The sequence below is a fragment of the Heptranchias perlo genome, unplaced genomic scaffold, assembly GCF_035084215.1.
Source record: "Heptranchias perlo isolate sHepPer1 unplaced genomic scaffold, sHepPer1.hap1 HAP1_SCAFFOLD_52, whole genome shotgun sequence".
Taxonomy (NCBI): domain Eukaryota; kingdom Metazoa; phylum Chordata; class Chondrichthyes; order Hexanchiformes; family Hexanchidae; genus Heptranchias; species Heptranchias perlo.
Genome location: NW_027139537.1, coordinates 6,639,824 through 6,662,724, shown reverse-complemented (window position 1 = coordinate 6,662,724; position 22,901 = coordinate 6,639,824). Strand labels below are relative to the sequence as shown.

Sequence of the window (22,901 nt, the reverse complement as noted above, 5' to 3'; positions counted from 1 at the left end):
TACATTTCTTGTCTTTAATTCATTCTTGCAGATTTTGCATTTTAAACAAAATCTCCAAACCCTGTGCGCTGTGAATGCTGACTCCAGGCCCTTTGATTGACAGCTCTCACCTCCAACCCAGACCCCCGCCTCCTCCTGGGCTGACTCCTCCCATCACGTGACACGCGAAAGCGACATGAAACGTCCCGAGCGCCCCCACCCGAGGGACGCCGCGCATGCGCCGCGCGGTCCCTGTGCCACATTCCCACAGCAACAGGCCGGCGCCGGGAGGATGATGATGGCGGCCTCGGGCTGGGCTTGGCGGGCGGGGGCGAGACCGACAGAGGGAGGGCCCGCACACGGAGGGCGGTCCGAGCTGAAGCTCATCTGATTCCATGCCCGAGCGGCGTTAATGGGGCCGCGACCCCGGGATGGGGGGACCGAGACCCCAGGAACGGAGGGCCAGAGACCCCGGGACGGAGGGACCGAGACCCCCGGAACGGAGGGACCCAATCTCCAGCCGATGTAACAGCAAAAAGTGCGACTTGGAACATCAAGACAGGAAACGGGAGGGTGAGGGTCTGATGGCGGAGAGTTGGGGAGACGGGAGAAGGAAATGATGGGGGCTGGGGAGGGTCTGAGGGAGGGGAGGTGGGGAGACGGGGAGGGGAGTGACTGAAGTGGGAGACGGGAGGGTGAAGGTCTGAGGGGGTGATGGTGAGACGGGAATGGGAGGGACTGAGTGGGGTAACCGCGGGAGGGAATGAGAGGGGGAGGGTCTGATGGCGGGAGACGGGAGAAGGGGCTGATTGGGAGGGGGAGGGACTGAATGCGGAGAGACGGGGAGATGCGGAGGGAGGGACTGAGGGGGGAGACAGGAGAAGGGACTGATGGCGGACACGGGAGAAGGGATTGATGGGGGAGTGAGATGGTCTGAGGGTGGAGAGGTGGAGGACACTGAAGGGGGAGACTGGAGAAGGGACTGATGGGGAATGGGGGACTGAATGCGGAGAGATGGGGAGATGTGGAGGGAGGGACTGAGGGGGGAGACGTGAGAAGGGATTGATGGGGAGGAGGAGAGTTTGAATGCGGAGAGATGGGGAGATGCGGAGGGAGGGGCTGAGGGGGAGACCGGAGAAAGGACTGATGGAGAGGGGAAGGGACTGAGTGTGGAGAGAGGCGAAGATGTGGAGGGAGGGACTAAGGGGAGAGATAGGAGAAGGGACTGATGGTCGACACGAGAGAAGGGACTGATGGCGGAGTGAGATGGTCTGAGGGCAGCGAGATGGAGAGACGTGGAGGGGAGGGACTGAAGGGGGAGACTGGAGAAGGGACTGAATGCGGAGAGATGGGGAGATGCGGAAGGAGGGACCGAGGGGGAGACGGGAGAAAGGACTGATGGGGAGGGGGAGGGACTGAGTGCGGAGAGATGGGGAGATGTGGAGGGAGGGACTGAGGGGGGAGACTGGAGAAGGGACTGATGAGGAGGGGGAGGGACTGAGTGCGGAGAGAGGCGGAGATGTGGAGTTAGGGACTGAGGGAGAAGACTGGAGAAGGGACTGATGGTGGACATGGGAGAAGGGACTGATGGGGGAGTGAGATGGACTGAGGGCGGAGAGACGGGGAGGGGAGGGACTGAAGGGGGAGACTGGGTAAGGGACTGACGGGGGGAGGGTCTATGGGCGGCGAAGTGGGGAGACGGGAGGGGAGGGACTGAGTGGAGAGAAGGGAGACTGGAGAACGGCCTGCTGGGGGAAGGGGAGGGTCTGTGGACAGAGAGGTGGGGTGCCAGGGAGCGGATGGACTGAAGTGGGAGACTGGAGCAGGGACTGATGGGGCAGGGGCAGAGTCTGAGGGTGGAGAGGTGGGGAGACGGAGAGGGGATGGTCTAAAGGGGGAGATGGGAGATGGGACTGAATGGGGATAGGAGGGCCTGACGGGGAGAGGTGGGGAGACAGGAAGGAGAGTGACTGATTGCAGAGACGGGTGGAAGGACTGATGGGGGGAGGGAATGATGGTTGATGGAGAGCGACTGAGTGGGAAGAGGTGGAGAAAAGGGGAGGGGAGGGGCTGAGGGGAGGGGAGGACCTCTGGGTGAGACTGGGAAGGATGGGATGGTGAAGATCAGAGGGGGAGAGGTAGGGAGATGTGAATGGGAGAGACTGAGGAGGGTAACTGGGGGAGGGACTGATGGGGATGGGGACGGTCTGAAGGGGGTTGAAGTGGGGAGATGGATGGAGTTACTTGGGGCCTCCTGCGTAGTCTGTGAATATCGACTTTCACAGCGCCCGGTGTCCAGCTGGTGTTATAACTGGAAATCCATGTGCTGAAGGATAGTATACTAAAGCCTGGTCTTCAGTTGCTTCCAAACCTTTATTCACAACCCACCCCCTGGATAATCTCTTGTATGAATGATACAAGAGAGTCCCGAATTGATACGCACCAGCTGAATACAATTAACACTAATTGATATAAATCACATGGATACAATTAACAGCTGGGCTCGGGGGAAGGGGAGGATGGAGCGGTCACTCTGCCGTCTCCCAGTCAAATGGGCAGTGAGTCGGAGCCCGAAAGTGACCGAGAATCAAACAGCAAAGGAAGAGGCCACTCAGCCCATCGCGCCTCTGCCGGGTCTGTGAAAGGGCGAGCACATGAGTCCAACTCCACTGCTCTTTCCCCACAGTCTCGCAAATTTCCCCCTGCAAGGATTGATCCAATTCCCTTTTGAAAGTTATTATTGAATCTGCTTCCACCACCCTCGTCTCCTCATCTCCCCACCTTGCTCTTTTGTCGATTATTTTAAATCTGTTTCCTCTGATCACAGACCCTTCTGCCATTGGGAGCAACCCCAGCTTCTCCAGTCTCTCCGCTAACCGACGTCCCTGATCCCTGGTACCATTCTGGTAAATCTGCTCCGCACCCTCTCCAAGGCCTTGACATCCGTAACAAAGTACAATACCCAGAATTGGACAGAATTACTCCAGCTGGGGCTTAACCAGTGATTTATAAAGATTTAGCATAACTTCCATGCTTTTGTACTCTGTGCCTCTATTTATGAAGCCAAGGATCCCGTGTGCTTATTTAACAGCCATAGCATCGCCCAGCCATCATAAAGTCTCTCTATTCCTGCACCTCATTGAAAATTGTACAACAAAAACAACCGTAATTGTTACTTTTTATTAAGTGGGTTGCGCTGGGTATCTGGAGGCTGTAATTCGGTGAGTAGAAAGCAGTGAGAGGATAAGTCTGTAGATTGATTTTGGGAGATGGAGAAGACGGTGATCGTCGATTCAGACAAGGGAGGGAGGTGGTCTTTGAGACCGTCCGTGCTCTGTTGTAAGATCTCTCTGTCTGTGTCTTGTTCCAGCAGTTCCCATTTGTACCTGTGACCTGACTGGGGGAGTCTGTGAACTCGCCTGTCACTGTGACCCTGACTGTTCCTCCGTGGACATCAATGTCTTCTCCACCTCTCTGCCGGGCAGTGAACCGTATGTTTCTGTTCGTGTGTTACTACATTGGCTCCCGCTCCGGCAATGCCTCGATTTTAAAAACCTCACATCGTGTTCAAATCCCTTCCTGGTCTCGCCCCCTCCCTCATTCTGAAACCTCCTCTCGCCCAACGACCCTCCGAGATCCCTGCGCTCTTCCAATTCTGGTCTCTTGCAAATCCCTAGTTTTGATTGCTGCACCTTTGGCGACGGTGCCTTCAGTTGTCTTGGCCCTAAGCTCTGGAATTCCATCCCTAAATCTATACAACCTCTCCCTTTCCTCCATTAAGATGCTCCTGACAACAGACCTCTTCGCTCAGTTAACTGATCTCACCCGGTGTGGAACTGCGCCCCAGAAAGTTTAAATATAGAATAACTGAAAACAGGGAGTGAGTTACAGACTGGAATCTAATCGAGGGCCTCGGCCGTTTATATATGGAAGAGCAGGTATCCAGGAGTGAATTACAGGCTGGAATCTAATCGAAGGGTTCAGATGGTTTATATATAGAATAACGGATACTCGGGCGGGAGTGACAGGCTGGAATCTTATCGAGGGTCTCGGGGGGCGGGGTTATATGTAGAATGGATACCCGGGAGTGAGTTAGAGGCTGGAATCTAATCGAGCTGTTTGGTGGGGGGGCTGGGGGGGAGGGGAGGGTGGTTATAAATAGCATAACGGATACCTGGGAGTGGGTTGCATGATGAAATCGAATTGGACGAAGCTCAGGGGAATTCTCTGCGGCCAAATGGGTTCTGGAAGGCTATGAACACTCTCCCCTATCATGAAATCTACCCACGCAGCCCATGTGCACTCTCCCCCATCATGAATTCTATCCACCCATTTAATCTCCTCCCACAGCCCATGAACACTCTCCACCTTCATGGATTTAACAACCCATTTAATCTCCGCCCACACTCCATGTACACTCTCCCCTATCAGTGATTTTAACCACCCATTTAATCTCCTCCCACACCCCATGTACACTCTCCCCCATCATGAATTCTACCCACCCATTTAATCTCCTCCCACAGCCCATGTACACTCTCCACTATCATAGACTCTACCCACCCATTTAATCTCCTCCCACACCCCATGTACACTCTCCACTATCATAGACTCTACCCATCCATTTCATCTCCTCCCACAGCCCATGTACACTCTCCCCTATCATGGACTCTACCCACCCATTTAATCTCCTCCCAGAGCCCATGTACACTCTCCCCTATCATGTACTCTCCCCACCCATTTAATCTCCTCCCAGAGCCCATGTACACTCTCCCCTATCATGTACTCTCCCCACCCATTTAATCTCCTCCCACAACCCATGTACACTCTACAGTTCCGGTCTTCATATTATAAAAAATAAAGAGAGGCACTGGACAATTTGCAAAAAAGATTGACGAGGATGATACCACAACTGAGAGCTGACAGTTATCAGGAAAGTTTGAGCAAGCTAGAGCATTTTTTTCCAGAAAAGAGAAGACTGAGGGGAGACTTGATATAGGTTTTTAAGATTAGGAAAGCGTTTATTAGGGTAGAATTAGAAAAGATGTTCCCACTTGCAGGGAGACAAGAGCTAGGGGCCACAAATAAAATATAATCACTAATAAATCCAAAAGGAAATTCAGGAGAAACTTCTTTACTCAGAGAGTGGTTAGAATATGCAACTCGCTATCATGAGGAGTTTTTGAGGTGAATAGCGTAGATGGATTTAATGGGAATTTAGATAAACACATGAGGGAGAAAGAAATAGAAGGATATGCTGATAAGGTTAGATGAAATAGGGCAGGAGGAGGCTTGTGAGGAGCTTAAACACCGGCATTGACCTGTTGGGCTGAATGGCCTGTTTCTGTGCTGTACATTCTATGCAATACTCTATCAGGGACTCTACTCATCCCTTTAAATTCCTCCCACCATCCATGTACACTCTCCCCTATCATGGACTCTACCCACCGATTAACCTCCTCCCACATCCCATGTGCAGTCTCACCTATCATGGACTCTACCCACTGTAAAAGTAGGCTTGTGAACAGAAATCCAAAACCTCCAGCCTCCCCTCACCTAACCATATATATATATATATATATATATATATATTAAAGAATGATTAGCCACTCCTATCCCCAAATACATAAGTAGTTAAATCGCACACGCAGCATTTCGGTAGCAGCAAAGCATGATGGGATACTTGACCATTATGATAGCAGTTCGTAACTCACACTGTAAAAGCTGACAAAGGCAGGTTTGTTGGATTTATGGCCACCACCTCGCTTATCTCCAGAACACATTAAGGAATGTTTACCCAAGGCCGAGGCTGACATTGTTTATCCTAACCAGCTTACTTCGGATGATTAAGGGAGGAGCGGTGGAGATCTCCAAGGTCACCCCAGCACAAAAGGGAGAGAGGGATGAGCGGATCAAGGGTTTGGGAAGACCCTCGTGTAGTTTCAATGTCTGGGACTTTTGTGTTTATTGATAAGGGTCCTTCTCAGGAATGTGAGATGTTTAATGTTATGGGACGACACAAGGCAGCCCCTGACAAGTGAGTGGCAGACGATACCACCCTTTGAAACCCACTGTAGTTACGTAAACATGTACCCTCACCTTTCACAGCAGGAGGATGTTGCTTATTGAAAGGTATAAAGATGCTTGTAGTGCTGATGTTCCTTTGAGAGTTTGATGCGAGCTTCAGGAAGCTTACCACTCTCCCTTTGTGTGCAAAGCTTTCGAATAAACTTTAACTTGGTCAGCAGTTCCGTCTCCATCTGGTTTTGCTCCAAAAATTCGAGTCTAACAGTTGGTGTCAGAAGTGGCATACTGCGCTGCAGGTAGGCTAACGGAGCCTGTATTGGAGGGGACGTGGTAGTATCGTGAGACAGGTTAGCCCTTTGCTCGAGACAGGGGGTGGCCCTGCATAAAGCCCTCGAGGGTAAGGCCGGTACCTATGGTAGGGGCTCGGCTCATCATTGGAGACAGGATTGGCACTGGCACTTACCGCAGTATTAAAATTATCCATGCAGTAAAATTCCTCACGGAGACGACGGATTGATGGAATTGACGAGACCTGCAGGTACAGAAGGTAGAATATAAGTGTTTGTTTACTTATAGTACAAGTTTATGCTGTTATTCCGATACAGTATAAGATTGGATTTTGAGAGTCACATGGTGATCACCATGGACAAGGGTGGTGGTTTATCTCAAACACCGAGCCTGAGCCTGAATTAAGAGGACGTAGTCCCACGTGACGGCCAGGATTAAGTAGGCGTCGGGAACTACAACCATCACAGGATTGTGATCCCATGACTAGTGAGTGTGTATAAATTAGAGTATAAGGTGATCCGTTTGTGCCGATTAAAGTGTAAGATTAGAGTCAAATAAATTAAAGTATAAGATAGAGCATAAGGATATACATAATGATTGACATGAGTAACGAGGGGAATCCCCTTCCTCCGGATGTCCCGCCTATGCCCACCAGTGTTGCTGTTGTAAAACGAGTCCAAGAGGCTACTTTAAAATATCAAAGTGAAATGATCAGGAACGGAAGGAAGGAGACGAGTCCAGTGGATGATCAAATAAAGTGGTGGGCAGGGCAGAAGGCTTCTAAACAAGCTCATTATGGTACCGTTCTGCTCGCTAGTTGGGCAGATCAGACAGGACCTTGAATCGTGGACAAATGGGGGAGGCCGTCTCCTCTACAGGACCTTTTGAGACCTGTACAGGAGGCGAAAGCTCGAGTCAGCACTCTTTTGGATCTGGAAGTGCCAGCAATGGAGGAGTTAGAGGATTTAAAGGATTGGGGGGGGGGTGAGGATTGTAAAGACAATGGAGGTTCAGCAGCAGCACAAAACACCGCAGCCCGAGTGCCCCCCCGCCGAATACAACCGTATCTGCCCTTCGGCACCGGTACAACCTGGAAATGGGGAGGTGAAAGCCATGGCCCCTGTCCGAGGAAAGCCAGCTGGAGGGGCAGCAAATGGGGAAGGGAAGGACAGGGGCCCCGGGGGACCACTCAGGGGTCGCAGAGACCACCAAAAGGGGGCTTATCCGACAGGGAATTGAAGGGACTGCGGGCTCTCCTCCTCCCATATTCCCCTCATCACGGATAGGACACCCCGGTCTCCTCCGTTGGAGGACCGGGGGCCACCCACCCATGTATAAACGGACTGTTAGGAGGCCGGCAGTATTTTGCTCTTTTAGACACGAGAGCCTCGGTGTCAATAACCGACTCAGATTTTCCGACCGGAATCAAAAAAATACATATCAGCGGGGTAAGTGGGGAGAACGTCGTCCTTCGCCGGAGCATCCCAATCCCCCTACAGCTATCTCCTGGAGGACGAACCTGGTGGGACACGCTCTGGGTAGGTCCCAAGAACGAGGAGCGGATTCTGGGAATGGACATCTTACACCAGTTAGAGGCCAACCGACATCTCAGTAACCACGCACTGCAAATAGGGGGGCCGGGAGGGGGGAGGTTTCCCTTTTCAGCAGATTCTATCCAACGGGGTAGGGTACAGGTCCTCTGACCGATTGTGCGTGCTTGGGTCTGTCAGTGAATGTGTGAGTGAGAGAGAGGATGTCTCTGTCCATCAGTGAATGTGTGAGCGAGGATATCTCTGTCCATCAGTGAATGTGTGAGCGAGGATGTCTCTGTCCATCAGTGAATGTGTGAGCGAGAGAGAGGATGTCTCTGTCCATCAGTGAATGTGTGAGCGAGGATGTATCTGTCCATCAGTGAATGTGTGAGCGAGGATGTCTCTGTCCATCAGTGAATGTGTGGGCGAGGATGTCTCTGTCCATCAGTGAATGTGTGAGTGAGAGAGAGGATGTATCTGTCCATCAGTGAATGTGTGAGCGAGGATGTCTCTGTCCATCAGTGAATGTGTGAGCGAGGATGTCTCTGTCCATCAGTGAATGTGTGAGTGAGAGAGAGGATGTCTCTGTCCATCAGTGAATGTGTGAGCGAGGATGTCTCTGTCCATCAGTGAATGTGTGAGTGAGAGAGAGGATGTCTCTGTCCATCAGTGAATGTGTGAGCGAGGATATCTCTGTCCATCAGTGAATGTGTGAGCGAGGATGTCTCTGTCCATCAGTGAATGTGTGAGCGAGAGAGAGGATGTATCTGTCCATCAGTGAATGTGTGAGCGAGGATGTCTCTGTCCATCAGTGAATGTGTGAGCGAGGATGTCTCTGTCCATCAGTGAATGTGTGAGTGAGAGAGAGGATGTATCTGTCCATCAGTGAATGTGTGAGCGAGGATGTCTCTGTCCATCAGTGAATGTGTGAGCGAGGATGTCTCTGTCCATCAGTGAATGTGTGAGCGAGGATGTCTCTGTCCATCAGTGAGTGTGTGAGAGAGGATGTCTCTGTCCATCAGTGAATGTGTGAGTGAGAGAGAGGATGTCTCTGTCCATCAGTGAATGTGTGAGTGAGAGAGAGGATGTCTCTGTCCATCAGTGAATGTGTGAGTGAGGATGTCTCTGTCCATCAGTGAATGTGTGAGCGAGGATGTCTCTGTCCATCAGTGAATGTGTGAGCGAGGATATCTCTGTCCATCAGTGAATGTGTGAGCGAGGATGTCTCTGTCCATCAGTGAATGTGTGAGCGAGGATGTCTCTGTCCATCAGTGAATGTGTGAGCGAGGATGTCTCTGTCCATCAGTGAATGTGTGAGCGAGGATGTCTCTGTCCATCAGTGAATGTGTGAGCGAGGATGTCTCTGTCCATCAGTGAATGTGTGAGCGAGGATGTCTCTGTCCATCAGTGAATGTGTGAGCGAGGATGTCTCTGTCCATCAGTGAATGTGTGAGCGAGGATGTCTCTGTCCATCAGTGAATGTGTGAGCGAGGATGTCTCTGTCCATCAGTGAATGTGTGAGCGAGGATGTCTCTGTCCATCAGTGAATGTGTGGGCGAGGATGTCTCTGTCCATCAGTGAATGTGTGAGTGAGAGAGAGGATGTATCTGTCCATCAGTGAATGTGTGAGCGAGGATGTCTCTGTCCATCAGTGAATGTGTGAGCGAGGATGTCTCTGTCCATCAGTGAATGTGTGAGTGAGAGAGAGGATGTCTCTGTCCATCAGTGAATGTGTGAGCGAGGATGTCTCTGTCCATCAGTGAATGTGTGAGTGAGAGAGAGGATGTCTCTGTCCATCAGTGAATGTGTGAGCGAGGATATCTCTGTCCATCAGTGAATGTGTGAGCGAGGATGTCTCTGTCCATCAGTGAATGTGTGAGCGAGAGAGAGGATGTATCTGTCCATCAGTGAATGTGTGAGCGAGGATGTCTCTGTCCATCAGTGAATGTGTGAGCGAGGATGTCTCTGTCCATCAGTGAATGTGTGAGTGAGAGAGAGGATGTATCTGTCCATCAGTGAATGTGTGAGCGAGGATGTCTCTGTCCATCAGTGAATGTGTGAGCGAGGATGTCTCTGTCCATCAGTGAATGTGTGAGTGAGAGAGAGGATGTCTCTGTCCATCAGTGAATGTGTGAGCGAGGATGTCTCTGTCCATCAGTGAATGTGTGAGTGAGAGAGAGGATGTCTCTGTCCATCAGTGAATGTGTGAGCGAGGATGTCTCTGTCCATCAGTGAATGTGTGAGCGAGGATGTCTCTGTCCATCAGTGAATGTGTGAGCGAGGATGTCTCTGTCCATCAGTGAATGTGTGAGCGAGGATGTCTCTGTCCATCAGTGAGTGTGTGAGAGAGGATGTCTCTGTCCATCAGTGAATGTGTGAGTGAGAGAGAGGATGTCTCTGTCCATCAGTGAATGTGTGAGTGAGAGAGAGGATGTCTCTGTCCATCAGTGAATGTGTGAGTGAGGATGTCTCTGTCCATCAGTGAATGTGTGAGCGAGGATGTCTCTGTCCATCAGTGAATGTGTGAGCGAGGATATCTCTGTCCATCAGTGAATGTGTGAGCGAGGATGTCTCTGTCCATCAGTGAATGTGTGAGCGAGGATGTCTCTGTCCATCAGTGAATGTGTGAGCGAGGATGTCTCTGTCCATCAGTGAATGTGTGAGCGAGGATGTCTCTGTCCATCAGTGAATGTGTGAGCGAGGATGTCTCTGTCCATCAGTGAATGTGTGAGCGAGGATGTCTCTGTCCATCAGTGAATGTGTGAGCGAGGATGTCTCTGTCCATCAGTGAATGTGTGAGCGAGGATGTCTCTGTCCATCAGTGAATGTGTGAGCGAGGATGTCTCTGTCCATCAGTGAATGTGTGAGCGAGGATGTCTCTGTCCATCAGTGAATGTGTGAGAGAGGATGTCTCTGTCCATCAGTGAATGTGTGAGAGAGAGAGAGGATGTCTCTGTCCATCAGTGAATGTGTGAGCGAGGATGTCTCTGTCCATCAGTGAATGTGTGAGCGAGGATGTATCTGTCCATCAGTGAATGTGTGAGCGAGGATGCCTCTGTCCATCAGTGAATGTGTGAGCGAGGATGTCTCTGTCCATCAGTGAATGTGTGAGCGAGGATGTCTCTGTCCATCAGTGAATGTGTGAGAGAGGATGTTTCTGTCCATCAGTGAATGTGTGAGCGAGGATATCTCTGTCCATCAGTGAATGTGTGAGCGAGGATGTCTCTGTCCATCAGTGAATGTGTGAGCGAGGATGTCTCTGTCCATCAGTGAATGTGTGAGAGAGACGATGACCCCGTATATCAGCGAGTGTGTGAGAGAGAGGATGCCGCTGTATATCAGTGAGTGTGTGTGTGTGTGTGAGAGAGAGAGGATGCCTCTATATATCAGTGAGTGTGTGTGTGTGTGAGAGAGAGGATGCCTCTGCAGATCAGTGAGTGTGAGAGAGAGAGGATGCCTCCGTATATCAGTGAGTGTGTGAGAGAGAGGATGCCTCTGTATATCACTGAGTGTGTGAGAGAGAGGATGCCTCTGTATATCAGTGAGTGTGTGAGAGAGAGGATGCCTCTGTATATCAGTGAGTGTGTGTGTGAGAGAGGATGCCCCTGTATATCAGTGAGTGTGTGTGAGAGAGAGGATGCCCCTGTATATCAGTGAGTGTGTGTGAGAGAGAGGATGCCCCTGTATATCAGTGAGTGTGAGAGAGACAGGATGCCCCTGGATTTCAGTGAGTGTGTGTGTGAGAGAGGACGCCTCTGCATATCAGTGAGTGTGTGTGAGAGAGGATACCTCTGAAGATCAGTGAGTGTGTGAGAGAGAGGATGCCCCTGTATATCAGTGAGTGTGTGAGAGAGAGGATGCCTCTGTATATCAGTGAGTGTGTGTATGTGAGAGAGAGGATGCCTCTGTACATCAGTGAATGTGTGAGAGAGGATGCCTCTGTATATCAGTGAGTGTGTGAGAGAAAGAGAGGATGTCCCTGTACATCAGTGAGTGTGTGTGTGAGAGGACGCCTCTGTATATCAGTGAGTGTGTGAGAGAGAGGATGCCTCTGTATATCAGTGAGTGAGTGTGAGAGAGAGGATGCCCCTGTATATCAGTGAGTGTGAGAGAGAGAGGATGCCCCTGTATATCAGTGAGTGTGTGTGTGAGAGAGGATGCCTCTGAATGTCAGTGAGTGTGAGAGAGAGAGGATGCCTCTGAATATCAGTGAGTGTGTGAGAGAGAGAGGATGCCTCTGAATATCAGTGAGTGTGAGAGAGAGAGGATGCCCCTATATATCAGTGTGTGTGAGCGAGGATGCCTCTGTCTATCTGTGAGTGTGTGAGAGAGAGAATGCCTCTGTATATCAGTGAGTGTGTGAGAGAGAGAGGATGCCTCTGTATATCAGTGAGTGCGTGAGAGAGAGAGGATGCCCCTGTATATCAGTGAGTGAGTGTGTGAGAGAGAGGATGCCTCTGTATATCAGTGAGTGTGTGAGAGAGGATGCCCCTGTATGTCAGTGAGTGAGAGAGAGAGAGAGTATGCCTCTGTATATCAGTGAGTGAGAGAGAGGATGCCCCTGTATATCAGTGAGTGAGAGAGAGGATGCCTCTGTATATCAGTGAGTGTGTGAGAGAGAGAGAGGATGCCTCTGTATATCAGTGAGTGTGTGTGTGTGTGAGAGAGGATGCCTCTGTATATCAATGTGTGTGTGTGTGTGTGTGTGTGTGTGTGTGTGTGTGAGAGAGAGAGAGAGAGGATGCCTCTGTATATCAGTGAGTGTGTGTGTGTGTGTGAGAGAGGATGCCTCTGTATATCAATGTGTGTGTGTGTGTGTGTGTGTGTGTGTGTGAGAGAGAGAGAGAGAGGATGCCTCTGTATATCAGTGAGTGTGTGTGTGTGTGAGAGAGGATGCCTCTGTATTTCAGTGAGTGTGTGTGTGAGAGAGGATGCCTCTGTATATCAGTGTGTGTGTGTGTGTGTGTGTGTGTGTCTGTGTGAGAGGATGCCTCTGCATTTCAGTGAGTGTGTGAGAGAGAGAGAGTACACCTCTGTACATCAGTGAGTGTGTGAGAGAGAGAGAGGATGCCCCGGTATATCAGTGAGAGAGTGTGTGAGAGAGAGGATGCCTCTGTATATCAGTGAGTGTGAGAGAGAGGATGCCTCTGTATATCAGTGAGTGTGTGTGAGAGAGAGGATGCCCCTGCATATCAGTGAGTGAGTGTGAGAGAGAGAGGAAGCCTCTGCATATCAGTGAGTGAGTGTGTGAGAGAGAGGAAGCCTCTGCATATCAGTGAGTGTGTGTGTGAGAGGATGCCCCTGAAAAGATAAGTGAGTGAGTGAGAGAGAGGATGCCCCTGTATATCAGTGAGTGTGTGTGAGAGAGAGGATGCCCCTGTATATCAGTGAGTGTGTGTGAGAGAGAGGATGCCCCTGCAGATCAGTGAGTGTGTATATGAGAGGATGCCCCTGAAAAGATCAGTGAGTGAGTGAGAGAGAGGATGCTTCTATATATCAGTGTGTGTGTGAGAGAGAGAGGATGCCCCTGAATATCAGTGAGTGCGTGTAAGAGAGAGATGATGCCCCTGTATATCAGTGAGTGTGTGTGTGTGTGAGAGAGGATGCCTCTGTATATCAGTGAGTGTGTGAGAGAGAGAGAGGATGCCTCTGTATATCAGTGTGTGTGTGTGTGTGTGTGTGTGTGAGAGAGAGAGAGGATGCCTCTGCATATCAGTGTGTGTGTGTGTGAGAGACAGAGGATGCCTCTGTATATCAGTGAGTGTGTGTGTGTGTGTGAGAGAGGATGCCTCTGTATTTCAGTGTGTGCGAGAGAGAGAGGATGCCCCTGTATATCACTGAGTGTGTGTGTGTGTGTGTGTGCGTGAGAGAGAGAGGATGCCCCTGTATATCAGTGAGTGTGTGTGTGAGAGAGGATGCCTCTGTATATCAGTGTGTGTGTGTGTGTGTGTGTGTGTGTGTGTGAGAGAGAGAGAATGCCTCTGTATATCAGTGAGTGTGTGTGTGTGTGAGAGAGGATGCCTCTGTATTTCAGTGAGTGTGTGAGAGAGAGAGAGGTCGCCTCTGTACATCAGTGAGTGTGTGAGAGAGAGAGAGGATGCCCCTGTATATCAGTGAGTGAGTGTGTGAGAGAGAGGATGCCTCTGTATATCAGTGAGTGTGTGTGTGTGAGAGAGAGGATGCCTCTGTACATCAGTGAATGTGTGAGAGAGGATGCCTCTGTATATCAGTGAGTGTGTGAGAGAAAGAGAGGATGTCCCTGTACATCAGTGAGTGTGTGTGTGAGAGGACGCCTCTGTATATCAGTGAGTGTGTGAGAGAGAGGATGCCTCTGTATATCAGTGAGTGAGTGTGAGAGAGAGGATGCCCCTGTATATCAGTGAGTGAGAGAGAGGATGCCTCTGTATGTCAGTGAGTGTGTGAGAGAGAGAGAGGATGCCTCTGTATATCAGTGTGTGTGTGTGAGAGAGAGAGGATGCCTCTGTATATCAGTGAGTGTGTGTGTGTGTGTGTGAGAGAGGATGCCTCTGTATTTCAGTGAGTGTGTGAGAGAGAGAGGATACCTCTGTATATCAGTGTGTGTGTGTGTGTGTGAGAGAGAGAGAGAGGATGCCTCTGTATATCAGTGAGTGTGTGTGTGTGTGTGTGTGTGTGTGTGTGAGAGAGAGGATGCCTCTGTATTTCAGTGAGTGTGTGTGTGAGAGAGGATGCCTCTGCATATCAGTGTGTGTGTGTGTGTGTGTGAGAGAGAGAGAGAGGATGCCTCTGTATGTCAGTGAGTGTGTGAGAGAGAGAGAGTACGCCTCTGGACATCAGTGAGTGTGTGAGAGAGAGAGAGGATATCCCGGTATATCAGTGAGTGAGTGTGTGAGAGAGAGGATGCCTCTGTATATCAGTGAGTGTGTGTGAGGGAGAGGATGCCCCTGCATATCAGTGAGTGAGTGTGAGAGAGAGGATGCCCCTGTGCATCAGTGAGTGTGTGAGAGAGAGTGCCTCTGTATATCAGTGTGTGTGTGAGAGAGGATGCCTTTGTATATCAGTGAGTGTGTGTGAGAGAGAGAGGATGCCTCTGTCTATCAGTGAGTGTGTGAGAGAGAGGATGCCTCTGTGTATCAGTGAACGTGTGAGAGAGATGATGCCCCTGTATATCAGTGAGTGTGTGTGAGAGGATGCCTCTGTGTATCAGTGAACGTGTGAGAGAGAGGATGCCCCTGTGTATCAGTGAGTGTGTGAGAGAGTGGATGCCCCTGTGTATCAGTGAGTGTGTGAGAGAGTGGATGCCTCTATGTATCAGTGAACGTGTGAGAGAGAGGATGCCCCTGTGTATCAGTGAGTGTGTGTGTGTGTGTGTGTGTGAGAGAGAGAATGCCTCTGTATTTCAGTGAGTGTGTGAGAGAGGATGCCCCTGGATATCAGTGAGTGTGTGTGTGTCAGAGAGAGGATGCCCCTGCACATCAGTGAGTGAGTGTGAGCGAGAGGATGCCCCTGTATATCAGTGAGTGTGTGTGAGAGAGAGGATGCCCCTGTATATCAGTGAGTGAGTGTGAGAGAGAGGAAGCCTCTGCATATCAGTGAGTGTGTGAAAGAGAGGATGCCCCTGTGTATCAGTGAGTGTGTGTGAGCGAGAGGATGCCCCTGTATATCAGTGAGTGTGTGTGAGAGAGAGGATGCCCCTGTATATCAGTGAGTGAGTGTGAGAGAGAGGATGCCCCTGTATATCAGTGAGTGAGTGTGAGAGAGAGGATGCCCCTGTATATCAGTGAGTGTGAGAGAGAGAGGATGCACCTGCATATCAGTGAGTGAGTGTGAGAGAGTGGATGCCCCTGTATATCAGTGAGTGTGTGAGAGAGAGAGGATGCCTCTGTATATCAGTGAGTGTGTGAAAGAGAGGATGCCCCTGTGTATCAGTGAGTGTGTGTGAGCGAGAGGATGCCCCTGTATATCAGTGAGTGTGTGTGAGAGAGAGGATGCCCCTGTATATCAGTGAGTGTGAGAGAGAGAGGATGCCCCTGTATATCAGTGAGTGTGAGAGAGAGAGGATGCCCCTGTATATCAGTGAGTGTGTGTGTGAGAGAGGATGCCTCTGAATATCAGTGAGTTTGAGAGAGAGAGGATGCCTCTGAATATCAGTGAGTGTGTGTGTGAGAGAGGATGCCTCTGAATATCAGTGAGTGTGTGAGAGAGAGGATGCCTCTGTACATCAGTGTGTGTGAGCGAGAGGATGCCTCTGTATATCAGTGAGTGTGTGAGAGAGAGAGGATGCCTCTGTATATCAGTGAGTGTGAGAGAGAGATGATGCCCCCGTATATCCATGAGTGCGTGAGAGAGAGAGGATGCCCCTGTATATCAGTGAGTGTGAGAGAGAGAGGATGCCTCTGAATATCAGTGAGTGTGTGTGAGAGAGCGGATGCCTCTGAAGATCAGTGAGTGAGTGTGTGAGAGAGAGGATGGCTCTGAAGATCAGTGAGTGTGTGTGAGAGAGAGGATGCCCCTGTACATCAGTGAGTGTGTGAGAGAGAGGATGCCTCTGTGTATCAGTGAGTGTGTGAGAGAGGATGCCTCCATATCAGTGTGAGAGAGAGGATGCCTCTGTATATCAGTGAGTGTGAGAGAGGGAGGATGCCTCTGTATATCAGTGAGTGTGTGAGAGAGAGAGGATGCCTCTGTATATCAGTGAGTGTGTGTGAGAGAGAGGATGCTCCTGTATATCAGTGAGTGTGTGAGAGAGGATGTCCCTGTATATCAGTGAGTGAGTGTGTGAGAGAGGATGCCCCTGTATGTATCAGTGAGTGAGTGAGAGAGAGGATGCCTCTGTACATCAGTGAGCGAGAGAGAGAGAGAGGATGCCTCTGTATATCAGTGAGTGAGAAAGAGAGAGAGGATGCCTCTGTATATCAGTGAGTGTGTGCGTGTGTGTGTGTGAGAGAGGATGCCTCTGTATTTCAGTGAGTGTGTGAGAGAGAGAGAGAGGATGTCCCGGTATATCAGTGAGTGAGTGTGTGAGAGAGAGGATGCCCCTGTGCATCAGTGAGTGTGTGTGAGAGAGAGGATGCCCCTGCATATCAGTGAGTGTGTGAGAGAGAGAGAGTGCCTCTGTATATCAGTGTGTGTGTGAGAGAGGATGCCTCTGCATATCAGTGAGTGTGTGAGAGAGAGAGGATGCCTCTGTATATCAGTGAGTGTGTGAGAGAGAGGATGCCTCTGTATATCAGTGAGTGTGAGAGAGGATGCCCCTTTATTTCAGTGAGTGTGTGAGAGAGAGGATGCCTCTGTATATCAGTGAGTGTGTGAGAGAGGATGCCTCTGTATATCAGTGAGTGTGTGAGAGAGGATGCCTCTGTATATCAGGGAGTGAGAGAGAGAGGATGCCCCTGCATTTCAGTGAGTGTGTGAGAGAGAGGATGCCTCTGTATTTCAGTGAGTGTGTGAGAGAGAGGATGCCTTTGTATATCAGTGAGTGTGTGAGAGAGAGGATGCCCCTGTATTTCAGTGAGTGTGTGAGAGAGAGAGGATGCCTCTGTATTTCAGTGAGTGTGTGAGAGAGAGGATGCCTCTGTGTATCAGTGAGTGTGTGAGAGAGAGGATGCCTCTGTATATCAGTGAGTGTGTGAGAGAGAGGATGCCTCTTTGTAGCAGTGAGTGTGAGAGAGAGGATGCCTCTGTATATCAGTGAGTGTGTGAGAGAGGATGCCTCTGTATATCAGTGAGTGAGAGAGAGAGGATGCCCCTGTATATCAGTGAGTGTGTGAGAGAGAGGATGCCTCTGCATATCAGTGTGTGAGAGAGAGAGGATGCCCCTGTATATCAGTGAGTGTGTGAGAGAGAGAGGATGCCTCTGTATATCAGTGAGTGTGTGTGTGAGAGAGAGGATGCCCCTGTATATCAGTGAGTGTGAGAGAGAGAGGATGCCTCTGTATATCAGTGAGTGTGTGAGAGAGAGGATGCCTCTGTATATCAGTGAGTGTGAGAGAGAGAGGATGCCCCTGTATATCAGTGAGTGTGAGAGAGAGAGGATGCCTCTGTATATCAGTGAGTGTGTGGGAGAGAGAGGATGCCTCTGTATATCAGTGAGTGTGTGTGAGAGAGAGGATGCCCCTGTATATCAGTGAGTGTGAGAGAGAGAGGATGCCTCTGTATATCAGTGAGTGTGTGAGAGAGAGGATGCCCCTGTATATCAGTGAGTGTGTGTGAGAGAGGATGCCTCTGTATATCAATGAGTGAGAGAGAGAGGATGCCCCTGTGTATCAGTGAGTGTGAGTGAGAGAGGATGCCCCTGTATATCAGTGAGTGTGTGTGAGAGAGGATGCCTCTGTATATCAGTGAGTGTGAGAGAGGATGCCTCTGTGTTTCAGTGAGTGTGAGAGAGAGGATGCCCCTGTATATCAGTGAGTGACCCTGAGTTAATGTGAGAGAGAGGATGCCTCTGTATATCAGTGAGTGTGTGTGAGAGAGAAGATGCCCCTGCATATCAGTGAGTGAGTGTGAGAGAGAGGATGCCCCTGTGCATCAGTGAGTGTGTGTGAGAGAGAGGATGCCCCTGCATATCAGTGAGTGTGTGAGAGAGAGAGAGTGCCTCTGTATATCAGTGTGTGTGTGAGAGAGGATGCCTCTGCATATCAGTGAGTGTGTGAGAGAGAGAGGATGCCTCTGTATATCAGTGAGTGTGTGAGAGAGAGGATGCCTCTGTATATCAGTGAGTGTGAGAGAGGATGCCCCTTTATTTCAGTGAGTGTGTGAGAGAGAGGATGCCTCTGTATATCAGTGAGTGTGTGAGAGAGGATGCCTCTGTATATCAGTGAGTGTGTGAGAGAGAGAGGATGCCTCTGTATTTCAGTGAGTGTGTGAGAGAGAGGATGCCTCTGTGTATCAGTGAGTGTGTGAGAGAGAGGATGCCTCTGTATATCAGTGAGTGTGTGAGAGAGAGGATGCCTCTTTGTAGCAGTGAGTGTGAGAGAGAGGATGCCTCTGTATATCAGTGAGTGTGTGAGAGAGGATGCCTCTGTATATCAGTGAGTGAGAGAGAGAGGATGCCCCTGTATATCAGTGAGTGTGTGAGAGAGAGCATGCCTCTGCATATCAGTGTGTGAGAGAGAGAGGATGCCCCTGTATATCAGTGAGTGTGTGAGAGAGAGAGGATGCCTCTGTATATCAGTGAGTGTGTGTGTGAGAGAGAGGATGCCCCTGTATATCAGTGAGTGTGAGAGAGAGAGGATGCCTCTGTATATCAGTGAGTGTGTGAGAGAGAGGATGCCTCTGTATATCAGTGAGTGTGAGAGAGAGAGGATGCCCCTGTATATCAGTGAGTGTGAGAGAGAGAGGATGCCTCTGTATATCAGTGAGTGTGTGGGAGAGAGAGGATGCCTCTGTATATCAGTGAGTGTGTGTGAGAGAGAGGATGCCCCTGTATATCAGTGAGTGTGAGAGAGAGGATGCCTCTGTATATCAGTGAGTGTGTGAGAGAGAGGATGCCTCTGTATATCAGTGAGTGTGTGAGAGAGAGGATGCCTCTGCATATCAGTGAGTGTTTGAGAGAGAGAGGATGCCCCTGTATATCAGTGAGTGTGTGAGAGAGAGAGGATGCCTCTGTATATCAGTGAGTGTGTGTGAGAGAGAGGATGCCCCTGTATATCAGTGAGTGTGAGAGAGAGAGGATGCCTCTGTATATCAGTGAGTGTGTGAGAGAGAGGATGCCTCTGTATATCAGTGAGTGTGTGAGAGAGAGGATGCCTCTGTATATCAGTGAGTGTGTGAGAGAGGATGCCTCTGTATATCAGCGAGTGTGAGAGAGAGGATGCCCCTGTGTATCAGTGAGTGTGAGTGAGAGAGGATGCCTCTGTATATCAATGAGTGAGAGAGAGAGGATGCCCCTGTGTATCAGTGAGTGTGAGTGAGAGAGGATGCCTCTGTATATCAGTGAGTGTGAGAGAGGATGCCTCTGTGTTTCAGTGAGTGTGAGAGAGAGGATGCCCCTGTATATCAGTGAGTGTGTGTGAGAGAGGATGCCTCTGTATATCAGTGAGTGTGAGAGAGGATGCCTCTGTGTTTCAGTGAGTGTGAGAGAGAGGATGCCCCTGTATATCAGTGAGTGAGTGTGTGAGTGAGAGAGGATGCCTCTGTATATCAATGAGTGAGAGAGAGAGGATGCCTCTGTCTCTCAGAGTGAGTGTGAGAGAGGATGCCCCTGTATATCAGTGAGTGACCCTGAGTTAATGTGTGAGAGAGAGGATGCCTCTGTATATCAGTGAGTGAGTGTGGGAGAGAGAGGATGCCTCTGTATATCAGTGAGTGAGTGTGTGAGAGGGAGGATGCCTCTGTATATCAGTGAGTGACTGAGTATCCGTGTGTATTTTGTGTTGGGGACAAGCAGCAGGATGATGAAACCCAACCTTTAACCATTAAAAACATGTAAAATCCAACACAGACTGGGACTGAACAAGTTAAATTGCCAGAAGACACGTGTCCACATCACAGGTTGGATCAGACTCAGCAAGTGGTGTCTGGGGGCAAAGGATCAGAAAACTCCTCCTCAGATCGAGCCAAAGATTGAGAGTGAATTCCCACAAACAGGTGAACCGTTTGCTCCTGTCTCTGAGTTTCAATTCCCCCACATGCCGGTACGTGGGCGGGGGCGGGGAGTACAGCCTCCCTCCATCGGAGCGGCCCCCAATCCCACACACTCACTCACTCTCTCTCTCTCTCTCTCTCCATTTCACCCCCTGCGCCTCCACCGCCATTTTTCCTCCAAACCGTCTTCTTCTCCGCCGACCCTGCTCCATCCGGGGATTGGATGGCCGGGGCATGCGCACTGCGGACATTCACCGTCAATAAACGCCCCCTCCCAGAGTCCGCTCCTGCGGTTCGGAACCTGGTGATTGACGTCAACGCGAGGTCCACCAATCGAGGTGCGGCTCGGGGTCACGCGGCAGCTGACTTTAAAACTGCGCGGCCGTTGAACAGAAACAGCGCGGGCCGGGAGCGCGGGCGATGTTGGAAAACTGGCAAAGGCGCGGTGACGTTCGTAACCTGGCAACGGCGCGCGTGTGACGTTCATAACCTGGCAACGGCGCGCGTGTGACGTTCGTAAACATGGCAACGGCGCGCGTGTGACGGTCGTAACCTGGCAACGGCGCGCGTGTGACGTGTGTCGAGAGGCGGTGCCGTCAGCCGACTGATGGGAGAGTTCAGGGGACTGGAGAAGATCAACCGGGACCCATCCACCGCCATCATCTCAATCCACCGCCATCCTCCCCCTGGAGAGGATCAACCGGTCCCCATCCACCGCCATCATCTCAATCCACCGCCATCCTCCCCCTGGAGAGGATCAACCGGTCCTCATCCACCGCCATCATCTCAATCCACCGCCATCCTCCCCCTGGAGAGGATCAACCGGTCCCCATCCACCGCCATCATTTCAATCCACCGCCATCCTCCCCCGGGCGGGGGTGTGAATCAGACGGTTAATCAGACTCATCCATTCCTTTCTCACCTCCAGACTCCACTATTCCAATACCCTCCTGCCCGTCCTCCCATCTTTCACCCTCCATAAACATCAGCTCATCCGAAACTCTGCTGCCCGTATCTGAACTCGCACCAAGTCCCGTTCACCCATCACCCCCTGTGCTCACTGACCGACATCCGCTCACGGTCCGGGAACTCCTCCATTTTAAAATTCTCATCCTGGTTTTCAAATCACTCCATGACCCTCGCCCCTCTCCCCATCTCTATAACCTCCTCCAGCCCGACAACCCTCCAAGATCTCTGCACTCCTACAATTCTGGCCTCTTGCCCAACCCCCGATTTCCATCACTCCACCATTGGCGGCCGTGCCTTCACCTGCCGGGGCCCCAAGCTCTGGAATTCCCTCCCGAAACCTCTCCACCTCTCTCTCTCCTCCTTTAAGACGCTCCTTAAAACCTACCTCATTGAGATCTGGATGAGCTCTAACCAGAGCTCTGTACAGCTGTAACATAACTTCCTCCCCTTTATATTCCAGCCCTTGAGATAAAGGCCAACACTCCATTCGCCTTTTTGATCACTTCTTGTACCCGCCCACTGGGTTTTAGAGATTTGTCGACTTGGACCCCTAAATTTCTCTGCTCATCCACAGTTCCCACACTCTTCCCATTCAGAAAATATTCTGATTTGTCTTTTTCTGATCCAAAGTGGATGACCTCACACTTGCCCACATTAAACACCATCTCCCACAGTTTTCCTCACTCACTGAGTCTGTCTGTGTCCCTGGTTTTCAGTTTCCCCAACAGGGTCCGATTCTGTTTTCAGTACAAAGTAACAGGTAATCAAATCTACCCTTTTATTAGATATATCGAAGTGATATGGAGTTGAGGTACAGATCGGCTATGATTTAATAGAATGGCGGGACAGGGTCGAGGGGCTGAATGGCCTCCTCCTGTTCCTGTATAACAGTCTCGAGGGGCTGGACGGCCTCCTCCTGTTCCTGTGCACTGTTTATTGGGTGGGGTGTGAAACAAACGGGTAATGACACAGTGTCACACACTCGGGGGACGGCAGTGAACCGTGTGAGAGAGACAGTGAGAGAGGATGCGTGTCCATATCAGTGATTGAGTGTGAGAGAGAGAGGATGCCTCTGTATATCAGTGAATGTGTGAGAGAGAGAGGATGTGTGAGAGAGGATGCCTCTGTATATCAGTGAGTGTGTGAGAGAGAGGATGCCTCTGTATATCAGTGAGTGTGTTTGAGAGAGAGGATGTGTGAGAGAGGATGCCTCTGTATATCAGTGAGTGAGTGTGAGAGAGAGAGGATGCCTCTGTACATCAGTGAGTGTGTTTGAGAGAGAGGATGTGTGAGAGAGGATGCCTCTGTATATCAGTGAGTGTGTGAGAGAGAGGATGCCTCTGTATATCAGTGAGTGAGTGTGTGAGAGTGGGGATGCCCCTGTATATCAGTGAGTGTGTGAGAGAGACGATGCCCCCGTATTTCAGTGAGTGACTCTGAGTGAGTGAGTGTGTGAGAGAGGATGCCTCTGTACATCAGTGAGTGAGTGTGTGAGAGAGGGGATGCCCCTGTATATCAGTGAGTGTGTGAGAGCGAGGATGCCTC

General features: G+C 50.6%; 1 long non-coding RNA gene across 1 annotated transcript in view; it reads right to left on the bottom strand.

The window, feature by feature from the left end:
* The window catches only part of LOC137314516 (uncharacterized), a 33,581-nt gene extending 12,933 nt beyond the window's left edge, over positions 1-20,648 (bottom strand). The window contains exons 1-2 of the long non-coding RNA XR_010961211.1: positions 20,509-20,648; positions 6,467-6,535 (exon numbers count right to left, since the gene is read on the bottom strand). This is a non-coding gene — a long non-coding RNA (uncharacterized lncRNA). The remainder of the gene's footprint in view (positions 1-6,466; positions 6,536-20,508) is intronic.
* Positions 20,649-22,901: the final 2,253 nt, after the last annotated feature.